The sequence below is a fragment of the Hemibagrus wyckioides genome, linkage group LG17 (genome assembly GCF_019097595.1).
Source record: "Hemibagrus wyckioides isolate EC202008001 linkage group LG17, SWU_Hwy_1.0, whole genome shotgun sequence".
Lineage (NCBI taxonomy): Eukaryota > Metazoa > Chordata > Actinopteri > Siluriformes > Bagridae > Hemibagrus > Hemibagrus wyckioides.
In genome coordinates, this window is record NC_080726.1 from 4,498,544 (window position 1) to 4,511,792 (window position 13,249).

At 33.1% G+C, this 13,249-nt stretch overlaps 1 long non-coding RNA gene across 1 annotated transcript in view; it reads left to right on the top strand.

The window, feature by feature from the left end:
- Positions 1-11,639: 11,639 nt before the first annotated feature.
- LOC131367681 (uncharacterized) overlaps positions 11,640-13,249 on the top strand; it is a 49,148-nt gene continuing 47,538 nt past the window's right edge. The window contains exon 1 of the long non-coding RNA XR_009206957.1: positions 11,640-12,408. This is a non-coding gene — a long non-coding RNA (uncharacterized LOC131367681). The remainder of the gene's footprint in view (positions 12,409-13,249) is intronic.

Below are 13,249 nucleotides of genomic sequence, written 5' to 3' on the forward strand. Positions count from 1 at the left end.
TAAAAAACTTTTTACAAAATATTTTTTCTAATATATTTTTTTATATATTTCGGAAAAACAGAAATCTGGGAGTTCTATCCCTCTGCTTATCACCTTTTTACCAAAAGAAGCTCCTCTACATTTATACAAAGTTTCCAGAAAGCTCTTGGATGATCAGCATCATCCACATCAACCTGTGACTCTTCACCTGCAGTAAAATTACTCGCTGCGTTTAAACTGGAGCCTGAGCCTCGTCTCTTCGCTCCACTGACCTCTGCTCTGTGATTACTGTGTAGAAGAGGTTCATGTTTCTCTTTCTGACAGGTTCTACATCTACACAACACACACACACACACACACACAACACACACACACTATCAGCTTAATTCAACAATGATTTTAAAAGATGTACAATAAGAATTTACAGAAATGAACATGAGCAAGTAAAAACTGAGGATTCACTTTTTCGGATAAAATATGATGAGGACTGAGAAATATTTATTTAGTTAAAAATAGTCAGGGAAAGCAATGATTAGTGAAATTTAAAAAAAAAAAAGTGTTTATTCGGAGTAAGTCGGATGCTAAAACTGTCTAATTTTAGGCAGGAATGTAAATATTTAAGCGATAAAATTCTTCAAAAATTTCTAGATTAAAGCTTTGTATCCTACTTAGTGCACATGTACTTAGTCATATTCATCAATCTATAACGTGTATTAAAATTGTAATAAGAAAGAACCTGACTAAGAATCAGCAAAGAATTCAAAGATGATGGGGATTCATCACTTTTATCTATATATAAATGGAATAAAATTGAATTAAATTGAGTGAAAGTGACAATGAACTTTATGACCAAGAATTTTTACAGCACAGTGTCAAGAGCTTTGAAGGAAAAGAAATAATAAAAAAGGGTGAATAAGAATTTAGTGTAGAGGAAAAATGTCCCATGTTACAACAATATGCCAACAAAAATAACCCAATTATTAGACATACTTTTTATCCGGTTACAGAAAACACAAAGCTTAAAGCCTAACTCCAGCCTAACTGGAACTGTGACACTGGAGATGCTTTCCAGGAAAAAAACAAAACTTCTGCTTGCAAAAAAACTACATCATATTTATAAGCGATTATACAGTCTTGCAATCTTTTTTATCTATTTATTTATTTATTTATTTATTTATTTATTTATTTATTTATTTATTTATTTATTTATTTATTTATTTTTACTTTAATTTTTATTTTAATCTGTGTTGAAGTTAACGTTAGAAAGGGTTTCTGTTGGAAAATTGAAAAATTAATCAACCAATCAGCAGCATGGGAAGGAAGGAGTTAAAGAAAATATATTTGAGTGTTTGTAAAAAAAAAAAATGTTTAAATAAAATAAAAAAAGGGAATTTTGGTGTGAAAAGGTACAGAATCAACAAAATTAGATTTCAGTGAACCAGAATAAAGAAATTAAAGGAGATAGATATATAAATAAATAAATAAATAAATAAATAAGTACAGCTGCTGTGGGTACACGTCCTTTTTCTGTTGGTTTGTTTGTTTTTATGAGAAAAGCTTAGTTTTATTGTTTATTAATATTTGTAGGAAAAAATAGTTTTTCAATTTATTTATTTATTTTTCAGAGCACATTTGTCAGGGTAAACAAAAATTGAATTTTGATATGTTGTTTTTCTTTCATTTTCTTTTATTTTTTTAGGATAATTGGCAGAGAAAATATATATATAAAATATGTAGTTTAATATGGTGCTTTTAATTTAATTTAATTTTATTTTATTTTTCCAGAGGACATTTAGTGAAATAAACATAGATAAATTTTTTAATGCATGTTTTTTTTTTAATACATCCATATGAGAAGAAGTTTACTGACAATTTGTGACTAAAAAACTTGCAAAGCTCGCCTTTTATCCCAGCTGGCAGCTGCAGATCTCCAGGAGTGCAAAGAGCTTTTTTTGGTGGGGGGGGGGACAAAAAAAAAAGGGAGTGTGGATTCAGCGAAGAGGAAAAATGAATCGGTGCTCTTGACCTGCTCCGGGGCTCCTCCCCCACCGAGGCGAACCTGTTCCACAAACACGAGGAATCTCTTCCGCGAGCTGCTTGACTGACCATGCGAGATCAAAAGCCCTCGCCGTTACCCAAACCTCCCCTCTCCGCCCCTTTTCGTCCAAGCCGGGAGCTGATTGAAGCGATTCATGACCAGGTCACGACCCCTGCATGCCAAACACAGGCTGAGGAGAGACGAGAAGCTTGACTTACTCGACTCTTTCAAAAGCCCGGGCCGCAGCTTCCTTCGGCACACATCCTCTACGCTTCCTGTTTCCTGATTTACGATGTTTAATTTGGGACGAGTCCTGTTATCTGGTCTGCATCAATTTTACAAGATAACACAAACTAACGCCTTTATTTATTTATTTATTTATTTATTTAGCGTTCCCTGTTCATTTTATTTCTTATTTATTTAACAGGGATAAATAATGTATTAAGTTTTGTAGCTATTACCGCTGAAGGAAGGCTTAAATATTGATGCGTTTGCTTTGATCAGCTTTCAGCAAACATTTTTTGTCTCTTTCTTTTCCACGTCCTACTGCGATGCCTCGTATTGATTCCCCTCATACCACCGAGCATGCAGCGGCTTAGTTCTTGTTCGGCGTCGCTCTCGGCTTTAATTAAAAGGTTATTAATACCAAATCAGGCAAGGAGATTAGCCCTGTGGTTATTGAGGGAATGCTTTGTGGAATCACAATGCCCTTTCTTTCTTTCTTTCTTTCTTTCTTTCTTTTTTTTTTCCTCTCACATTTTTTTTATAAGTCCCGTCGTATTCATCGACTTCACAGACAACAAAGGGCTTTAAAATATCAGCTAACAGATCCATGAAGGAAGAGATCTAAATTGTGCTGTGTTGTTAACCTAAAAAGCTTATTCAAAGTTATGCTAAAGCGCTCCGACGCTTTGATCTCTCGAGCAAATAAAACGACAGAGGGGAAACACAATGGAATTTGGTTTTAGAGGAATTGGGGGATTTGATCTGACCTACTTAAATACGTCTTTCCTTTTAAGGCGATTTGATCATTAAGAAGCTAATGGATCATCATATTTGCTTTGACAGTGTTCATGTGTTATCATTATCGATGTATTCATTGATAGAGACTTCAAAGGACTTCGGTACGTCGCTCTGGATAAAGGCGTCTGCCAGCTGTTGTAAATGTGAATATACATCATTACGAGTACAAAAAGGAAAGTTGTAGTCTTTAATAATAATAATATTTTTTTTAATGTATTTATTATTTATTTTTATATTTATATTTTATATGAAATATATTATAATATTTTTATATTAATTATATTTCATTTTTTAAAATACAAAGCACACTGGAAAAAAGGACACTCTGGAATATTACTCTTATATAATGAGCTTAAAACTGCGAGCAATCCTTTTCTCCTTTCTCCGAGCGTTTGGTCTAGACATCATGTGACACCTGACAGAACATCCTTTAGTGAAGTGCTGACATCATCACATTTCGCCCCTCCATCCCGGACTATCTAGTTAAAGCTGATCTAACGGCATGATAGAAAGCGTGCGTTAAATATTTCAACACATTTCAGTCAATCACATCAGTGGAAGTATCAGAAAAATCAGGACTACTGAGCCTTCAATCCTGCTGGGAAGTTCATATTTACGGGTAGGAAAGTCGTAATTATGACATCAGAGGTGTTCCGGTTACTTTTCGTTGGAGCAAGATGGAGGTGTACTTTAACTAGCTAAAAATGAGGAACAAGGAATTGGGTGTGTTTTTCATTCAGTGCTTAAACTTTAAACTTTGCTTGTATTTCAGAAACCTGCCTCATAAACCAAATCCATAACAATTAACACTTACTCGAGTCAGCTTCTGAGGCGAGTAAACGTTCTCAACAAATTTACCCTCAACTACAGACGCTGCTTCTGTCATGTTTTCATACTGACACTCCCCCTGACTGACGCTCAAATTACAAGCTATTAATTAAAATATTAAAATATTTTATTTATCCACATTTCTTCAATTTCTGTTCTTTCATTTTTCAACACACTTTTTAACACTAACACTTTCTATGAAGCCTATAAGCACTAACCTATGAATACCTGCTGGAATGTAAAACGTATAAATGGTAAACTAAAAGCTTGTTTATGTCATGTTATAATGCATTCATAAGGTATAATAAACATTTTTATTAGTATTTCTGAAGAAAATATAATAAATAATGCAACAAGGTGTATGCAATACCTTATGAATGTTTTATAACGTGATTATAAACATGTTCATACTTCATTAACGTCAGCCTTCTTTGAAAGGCTTATTGCAATTTTTCAGTAGTATATCATATTACTACACTAAGTTCTTATGACCAAGTGTTATAACCCATAATAAACAGGTGTTATAACGCATTATGAACAGGTGTTATTACGCATTATGAACAGGTGTTGTAAGGCATTATGTACAGGTGTTATAACCCATTATGAACAGGTTTTATAACGCATTAGGAACAGGTGTTATAACCCATTATGAACAGGTGTTATAACCCATTATGTACAGGTGTTATAATGCATTATGAACAGGTCTTATAATGCATTTTGTGCAGGTGTTGTAACGCATTATGTACAGGTGTTATAACCCATTCTGAACAGGTGTTATAACCCATTATCTACAGGTGTTATAATGCATTATGAACAGGTGTTATAGCGCATTTTGTGCAGGTGTGGTAATGCATTATGTACAGGTGTTATAACCCATTATGAACAGGTGATATAACCCTTTATGAACAGGTTTTATAACGCATTAGGAACAGGTGTTATAACCCATTATGAATGGGTGTTATAACGCATTATGTACAGGTGTTATAACCCATTATGAACAAGTGTTATAACTCACTATGTACAGGTGTTATAATGCATTATGAACAGGTGCTATAACGCATTATGATGCATCCTGATCTGTATTATGTACTAATTTTTTTTATAAATTGTCATACATTTTTTTAACATACATAGTGTCATACATAGTGTTTAACTGACACTTACACAAGCATTTACAGAGTCTTGTGCCAGGTGTCATAAGGTATTATGTCACACCATATGCTTATGCTATTTAACACATTATAAATGCTTGCTCTGTAAACCTTTTGAATATAAAAAAAAACTTTTAATCCAAAGGTATAGAGGATTATATTTGTTGTTCTTTATACAAATAGAATGTCAGTTCAGGCATCTAGGCATCAACATCGATCATTTCAAGCATCAATATTTTGATGAAAATGCCTTTGAGCGAATGAAGCGGAGGGAGCAGAGGCACGACTCTGACCTTCAGACGAGTGGACGACCGAAAGCCGAGATGATAGCTTGTCGTCTGTGTCAGGACTTTTAGCTGCTGATGTGTAGATTTAGCGCTCTGCTAGCGGGCAGCAGACGCTGTCATTTACATAACATCTTATATAATGCTTCTGTCTGTGAAGCTGAAGCCGAAAAAGGCACAGAGCTCCAGTCAGATACACAACTGAAGATTTGGAACTGAAGAGAATACACAGATGATGATGATGATGATGATGATGATGATGATGATGATGATGATTTCACAGCTGATGCTGCTGAAATTTGTGGAATTTTACTCGATCCGTTTATTTGTGATTGTGTTATCTAATATCGTACTCTTCATTACTTTGAGATTCTGGATTCTGATTGGTCAGAAGAGTAACTACTCTGAATGGGTAACATGACAAGCTGGTTGCTATAGTAACAATGTACACGAGGACACCGTAAATTTAAAACCACTGATGTGTTGATGCAGGTTTTATGATTTCAATTATAAAACGTTATGTTACGAATGAAACTAGTTCACATACAAAGTGACAGTGCAACGTCCCCAGGAACAGGTGTCATAATGCATTATAACAAAACGTGACAAGTGATAATCTATACTTAAATATTATGCATGTAACATGCTATTTTTGAGCAATTACACAAGCTTATCAAGGCATTATAAGCTGTTATGTATGCTATGTTCATCAATTTTTCTTGATGAATACAGAATTCATAGGAAATGTTTTCAAAATTTGTTGCTTAAAATACTTTTAAATGTGTTAAAGTGATGGTACATAAAACTAGTGTCTGTATTGTGCATTATAATACATTATATAACTACTCTGAATGGGTAACATGACAAGCTGGTTGCTATAGTAACAGTGTACATGAGGACATTTAAAACCACACGTAAAGAGCGACTATTTTTGGAAGGATTCCACAGTTTTACAATTTTAATTACAAAATGTTATTAATAAAGTGTTTGTAGGACATGTTTCCAGATTTGAGGCTTAAAAAACTTGTATACTTCACTAGTATCTCAATGCAGTGTTATAGTGCATTACAATGGCTTTATGAACATGTTTCATAATGCATTATAACAAAACCTCATAATCTATACCCATGCTTCATCAAGTTTTATGCATGTAACAATGGCTACTTATAAACAATTCCACAAGCTTATACCACACATTTTAAGGAATAATGTACGCTATATAACATTTCATAATCGGTTTACTTCAGATGTGTCATAGTGTCAACAGGTGTCATAATGCATTATAACATAACCTGAAAAATCGTACTCTATCTTCAAGTGTAATCTATGCAACATACGTATATGCTGTTTATGAGCAATTACACTAGCTTATCAAGGCATTATAAGTTGTTATGTATGCTATATAACATTTTATACATGCAGATCTCGAAAATGAATATAGGATTCATAAGAAATGTTTCCAAAATATGTTGCTTAGAATCTGGTTTACTTAAGTAGTGTCATACTGGATTACAATGTCTTTAGAAAACAGGTGTTATAATGCATTATAACATGCCTTATTTAAGTGCCTTATTTAAGTACCTTATTTAAGTGCATGTAACGTGTTATAATGTATGTTTTGCATGTAACGTGCTATTTATGAGCAATTATACAAGCTTAGCAAGGCATTATACGCTGTCACGTAAGCTATATAATGTTTTATAAAAGCAGAGCTTGACTATGAATACAGGATTCATAGGAAATGTTTCCAAAATAGGTTGCCTAGTAACCAGTGTACTTTAATAGTGCCATAGTAGATTACAGTGTCTTTAAAAACCAGGTGTCATAATGCATTAAAACATAACCTGACAAGTGATACAGGATTCATAAGAAATGTTTCCAAAATTTGTTGCTTAAAAATACTTGTGCTAAAGTGATAGTACATTAAACTAGTGTCTGTAATGTGCATTATAACACATTATATAATGTAACCTGACATTTTGAGGCCATACTATATACTTGTTCTTTATAAGGTGTTTGGCTTGTAACTATATCTGTTTAGTAGCAATTACACAGACCTTTTCCAGGCATTGTAATTTGTTATGTATGCTATATAATGCATTATAAATGTAGATTATAAATACAGAATTCAAAGTTTGCTTTTTTTTTTTTGAAGAAATGAATACAAGTTTAAGTTTATGTCATGTTATAATGCATTCATAAGGTATAACACACATTTTAATTATTTCAGAAAATATATATTACAATTTAAAGTTATTTGTATATACAGCCTATAAAGCAGCTATGGTAATGCTTTCTGTGATGGCCAAAGCTCTAATAAACTCTGAGCATCTTCATATCATGTTATAAGGCATTCTTAAACTATTACACACATTTATATATATATATATATATATATATATATATATATATTTATATATATATATATATATATATATATATATATATATATATATATATTATTTAAAAAAAAATGTCAAAATAACTATTTGAAAAAAATAAATAAGACTTAAAAAAAATAAATAAGACTATTTTCATACATAGCTATAATGTGTCTATTGTCTATGTTGGCCATGTTGATAATCAGCTATAAGCACAATCATGCTATAATGCATTTGTAAGGTGTAATACACATTTTTATAATTATCTTATGGTAACAATTTGTTTGAAGGACATAGCTATAATAAACTCTGACCTCTGATGTTCATATCATGTTATAATGCATTCAAGGTTATATGTACATTATACAATACAATACAATACAATATAAAAGCATAAGCTATGGTTTGGTAATGTGTTAGGAGAAGAAACAAAACACTGTGATGTGCTGTTATTGGAAAATAATCAACTTTATTATTATTATTATTATTATTATTATTATTATTATTATTATTAAATTAACAATACACATCTTGCTTATTCCAGCTCTTTATAGTTTATTAATGCCTAAGCATATAGTTTAATTATTAATCCTAAAAACATTCATATGAACATTGACCTTTTCATCCTGCACACTAAAAAATATGACTAATTTAAAAAAAATATATATATTAAATCCAAACTCAATACAGATGTAGTGAGAAGAGTCAAGCGGTCACTGATCAGCATTGTGATGCTGGCTGTAGTCCAAATGAAGATCTGATGAAGGCTATTCCAGGGTCCAATTCTTGTCCAATCCCCACCCCCTCCTCGGGGTCTGATTAGTCTCCTGAATAATTCTGGAAAAGGGCGCAGTGACGACAGGCTCAATGCTGCTTGAAGTGCAGAGCTGCAGTGGTGTAGTGAAGGGGTTTGTGTGGTCCTGTGATCAGATTACAAACTACACCAGCTGCTGCACAACAAGGCTCCGGCACACGCTGACTGAAAACGGCCGCAAGATTGCTCCGAATACTCCGAGTGACTTTGCTGTGGTAGAGCTTGGAGGTTGGAAAGAGAAACTGGCAACAGTGGAAGACTTGATATGAAAGCCGTAGTTATAATAAACCATGAGCATATTCATATCAGGTTATAAATCATTCATAAGACACAGTGGTGTAATTATTTATGAAAATAGAATACACTTTGTGGTTATTTTTATATGTGTATATAGCTAAATTGGTAACACTTTTTTTTAGAAAGGTCATTTCTGTAATAAGCTATAAGCACGTACACATCGTGTTATAATGCAGTCATAAGGCATTATAAACATTGTCATGATTATTTTTGAGAATATGTTACATTCTATAGCTATTTGTATAAAAGTAGTTAACAGTATAAAAGTAGTCATGGTAATGCTTTTTTTAAAAGTCATGTCAGTCATAAATGACGAACATGTTCATAGCATGTTATAATGCATTTGTAATGTATTATGCACGTTTTGTTAATCTTTTATGAAAATCAATATTACAATCAATATCTGTTCGTATATACAGCTATAATTTATCTTCAGTAATGTTTTCTATGAGGGTTATGACAATTAATGAGCTATAAGCACATATATATGTTATAATGCATCCATAAAGCATTATGAACATTGTTTTAATTATTTCTGAAAAAATATTACACTCTACCGCTATTTGTATAAAAGTAGTTAACAGTATAAAAGTATTTCTGCTAACGCTTTCTTAGAAAGTCATGTCAATCATAAATAATGAACATGTTCATAACATGTTATTATGCATTTGTAAGCTATTATACAGATTTTTTTTTGTTATTTCTGAAAATCAATATTACATTTCATAGCTGTTTGTATATACAGCTATAATGTATCTCTGGCAACATTTTCTATTAAGGTCATGACGATAATAAGCCATGAGCGCATTCATATCATGTTATAATGCATTCATAAGGCATTATATACGTTGTTAGAATTATTTCTGAACATATATTACACTTAATAGATATTTAATTATAATATTATATATTATAAAGTAGCTGTGGTAACACTTCCTATAAAAGGCATATCTGTTATAAACTGTCCATACAACATTATAATGCATTTAAGGTGCTCTACAAATTCATATAATTACTTATGAAACTACTTATTAATTGTGTGTATAGCTGTTATGTATCTATGTATAGAAATTGCATGAATGATCATTGTTCCATTTATTCATACGGGTCTTTATAACCCTTTCCTAATATATGACCTCATAATGTCAGGTTACTTATAATGATCTTATGAGCAGATATTATCATGCATTATAATGTAACCTGGCATTATGTTATGTGTTATGCATATAAAAATGTGTTTATCTGTCTTATTTTATTTTAATGAGCAACTACATAAGCTTGGCTCAGGTATTACAAGGTGTTATGTATGCTGTATTTCATGTTATAAATGTATGCTTTGTATGCAGAATTCAACGGAAGTGATTTCTCAATTCTCAAATCATTTCTGACTAAATGCACACCAGCATGCATTATAAGCTATTACGTATACTATAGAACATGTTATAACATTACAAATATAGCACACACACATTTCTGTGCATAATGTATATGTTGTATAAATGTAACTACATTGTAATAATGAGGAATAAGAATTTTTGGTCCTAAATCTAAAAATGCAAACCACAAATAAATCTAACTTTTTTAAAGTGCTTTATGTTGTCAGGACTATCATGCTACTTTTTTCTCTAAATATTGCACATCCTGCCCCGACCTCCATTCTCCTATCCCTTTAAAACGTTTCATACAAGTCGGAATTGCCAAAATGTGGAAGTATAGATATTGTGTAAGAGTCTCTCTCAGCTGTCTGTCTGTCTGTCTCTGCTCAGCTTGACTCTTGAGCATACTCACGTCTTGTGACAAGCCCAGGAAGCATGGTTCCATCACATGAGCTTGAACTTTTTCCCAAAAACGAGTCGCAATTACGGACAATCGGCTCGTGTGAAAATGTGATGAAGCGGATTATGAAAGCCTGTAAGTTCACGTCTTGCCTTAAGGAGCTGTAACATAATTGTCATCGTGCTCCTGTTGGCTGCAGTCGCCTTGCTGACGTCACGTGCTAGCCGAAAAAAACATCATGACTGGCTCAGGGCCGTGTGATGCAACGGGAACTTCCCAAAAGTGATGTAAGATTTTTATATCAGATAAAGGAGAGCTGTTGTTTGATTCTCATGTACACTTCAGATCTTCCTCAGATCTTCATATGAGGACACATTTTAAGTATATTTTTATTGGGTACATATTAGAACATCCCTCTGAAAGAAAGAATCACATATAATATGTATATATAAATAAATATTACATAAATACCAATATATAATATAATAATAATATATATCATATATAAATATGTCATAATTAAGCATATAAAATGAGTGAATAATATTATATAGAATACATAAAAAATATATGAACTTAAAAATGTTCAGGATTTTTAAAAAATATTAAAAAAAATGAAGTATAGTAAAACAACAACAATAATAATAATAATAATAATAATAATAATAATAATCAGTGATTAAATCAAGAAATAAAAAAGATAAATAAAAAAATTGAATAAATTAAAACAAAAACAGACACAGTTAGTTTAAACAAATTAAACTCTTTTTTTATGCAAATTATTAAATTACACAAATTTGTACAAATAATAATAATATTGATGATGACATTTAAATGACCAATCCCCGAATTTTTTTTTTTAAGTTCAGCTGCATTCTTGAAAACAACTCTATTTATTTTTTTACTTATTTATTTATTTGTTTATTTTCCTCTACAAGAAATGAAGAAAGAAAACTAGCTGTAAAAAAAAAAAAATATATATATATATATATATATATATATATATATATATATATATTCAGAGACTAAATTCCTCAAGAAAGTTTCTCCAGTTTGAATGTGCACAGTGTTTTCTTGCTCTGAGGCTATAGTGTTAAGCTTAGTTTCTGAACAACTGAACCACACACACACACACACACACACACACACACACACACACTTGCCCTTGCTGTCTGTAAGACCTCAGCTCGACTCGGCTCTCGCCTCACTGGGCCTCTGGGATCTTGGCCTTTGCATTCCAGTGCTGGTCTGAGGGGCTGCGTCTCATATTCAAGAGGGAGGAAGTTTCTGCAGGGCAGGGATTATGCGCACTTTCTTTGCATTGCAACCCCCCTACAATCCCTCCCTCTCTCTCTCTCTCTCTCTCTCCCTCCCTCCCTTCCTCACTCCCTTATTCCCTCTCTTCGGTCTGCTGCTTCCATAAACCGAGCCTGCACTGAAAATCCAGACCTGAACCACCTCCTCAGGTGGACTCAGCTTTTCAGCCTTTGTTCCAGCTGGATCCCCCCCCACCCCACTACCACCACCACCCCTCCTTTCTCCCCTCTTCTTCACTCCCTGGCTTTCAGGGGTTGCTTTTCTCTTTTTTTTGCCTCACGTCATGTGGTAAAGGCTTAGGGATTCTCATTGGAGAGGAGGACAGGGAAGCAGTCGAGCTGCACAGTGCCGAAGCCGGTGCTCTGGCGCGTGCTCTTTCACGCTCGTGGATGGAGAACACCATGAGTTTCCTCCATCTCATCCAACTTTCACCAGATTCTACAGCCAGCCGAGGCGTGAAAAACGAAAGACTTAAAGGATGCTTATTCTCATGCAGCACTTGTACAGTATTTTAGTTGAGGTAAGTGCAAATGTCTTTTCTGTTAAGTTTTCTTTTCTTTTTTGGTCAATAAACACAAAAGTCTTGGAACGCTGCAGCCGGCATGTGTCTCTCTGCCGTAGCGTTTGGTGAAGGTTCTCCGATTGTTGCTTTTGTAACGTGTTATTTGATTAATGAGCGCCTGGCTGAGCTGTCTTTCTGTGCTCTGTAAACACACTCGCTCAGGCTTTATCTGGTAGAGACAGCTTTGTGTTTGAGTTCCACACCACTTGGAGTCTCTCAGAGTTTCGGAGTTTTTAATGGATCGGAATTTGATGACCTTTTAAAAAATATATAAATCTAATATATTATGTATGTCTATATAATTGAACTACATGATAGTTTATCGATTTATTACCCATAGTTTTCAGTTTTTGTCTTGTTTTGTTATGTTAAGAAATGTTATTGAAATAATAATCTAATATGTTACGAACACATGCTAATAAATCATATTCTGGTGTATTTCCTATAAAACAATTATACTGCATATGTTAATGAATGATTAAACCATGCATTAAACTGCTGAATATTAACTTAAAATCCTCAGAACACACACGCTTTTATACATCTATGTTACATGCAAGCAAATCTAAAGGCAGATGTTTATCATTATTATATTCATCTGTTCCTTATAAAAAAAATAATCTGCATAAATTTCATACCTTTGTGTATGAAATCCTACATAATGTGCTGATTTTTAACATGAATGGCTTGGGGCTTGAAACCAAAATCTGCCATCCCCCCCCGGCCTTAACACACACACACACACACACATACACACACACACACACTTTTTTTTTAATAACTGCACATGTCTTGTAGG